Here is a 1486-nt window from a genome sequence, read left to right as displayed (position 1 = left end):
AACACTCGAGATGATTCACTTCATTTTGTCCACTGGAGGGGGGGAAAATGTTTATTGACAAATCGAATTCCAAAGCGCTATATCCAAAAGCTAGTTTCCCCTGAAATGGCGCACCCATATGAAGCTTTATTTATACCTTCCTTTCAACTTGTGTGAATGTATGTGCACCACGTGCTATTTCCAAATCTAGCTGGTGTGTTTGTGTGTGTGGTGTCTAGACTCTGGCTTTTCCTTAGTGTGTATGCGCATGATAGCCTGATACGCACGTAGGAATCTATGTGGAAGTCTGTGTTACGAGCTTTAAGCTCGTTTTATTTAAATAGGAAAAATATGTTATTGCTTTCTCACTGTCTTCTCTGTGTTTTGCTACGTATGTTTAAGGCCTTTTACTGAAATGTGTTTACACAGTGTGAACATTATACAAGGTTTATACAGGAACGAGGAACTCTAATTTAATGCTTTTTAATGCTCTTTTAATGCACTTAGAAATAATTTTACTGCCATCAACAGGAACCCATATCTTTCATATATTTAGATATATAAAACACGGCAAAATCCTTCGTCATCTTTACCGTCGACAAGCTGCAGCCATGTCCTGAACTCCTCATTTTTCAGCCACTTTTGTTGAAGATTGCATTTTCCCATTCTCTTGCTTTTTTTCCGAACATACGGCTTTACGATCAACCGGAAGTCGTTATATCGCAATATATCTGACGAAATTGTTTTTATAAGCTTTTTTTTTCTTTTTTTTAATAAAGCATTTACAATGCTGTGCTATTATATTTAATGAATTTTAATGCCAATCAAAGCCTTAATTAAAAAAATAAGTATTGATTGGCTTTTAATGATTTTTAATGAAACCCTGTTATGTAGCACCATCACTCTAACCCACTAGGCCAACAGTCCCCCCACTTTAAGTTACCTCTAGATTTTAAAGTTGTTTTTTTTTTTTTATCAATTCAAAAGCTAAATCTTATTCCTTCAGGGTAATTTGAGGGCCGATGCTATTCTCCAGCAGTCATGATTCTGGTTGCGATTCTTTCGCAAAGATACGCATACACCTAAGGAAAATTTAGAAAAGCCAACTAACCTTAGAAGCTGATTTTGTGACTGCGGAAGGAAGCTGGAGTACCAGGAGAGAACCCATGCATGCAATGGGAGAACATGCAAACCATGCAGAAAGACCGGAGGCCTGAAATCAAACCCGGATACTTCTTGCTGCAGGGCAGCTGCTACAAACGTGCAGCCCTGAAAAAAAGCAAAATGTTTATAACATTATAAGAAGTCAGAATCTCTCCAGCACCAAAACAGCCTGAAAAACATCAGAGAATCATGGCAACACTTTTATAAAAAGGAGCAGCATCATCAGCCGCGCCAACTCTTCTTCTTATCCCTATAAACCTTTCTATAGTATCAGAATCTCTAGATCAGAGGTCACCAACACGGTGCCCGCGGACACCGAGGGGCCCTCAAGGACCACATGGGC

Source organism: Cyprinodon variegatus, unplaced genomic scaffold (genome assembly GCF_000732505.1).
Source record: "Cyprinodon variegatus isolate N-32 unplaced genomic scaffold, C_variegatus-1.0 Scaffold832, whole genome shotgun sequence".
Classification (NCBI taxonomy): Eukaryota; Metazoa; Chordata; class Actinopteri; order Cyprinodontiformes; family Cyprinodontidae; genus Cyprinodon; species Cyprinodon variegatus.
Note: the sequence above shows the minus strand (reverse complement) of the source record.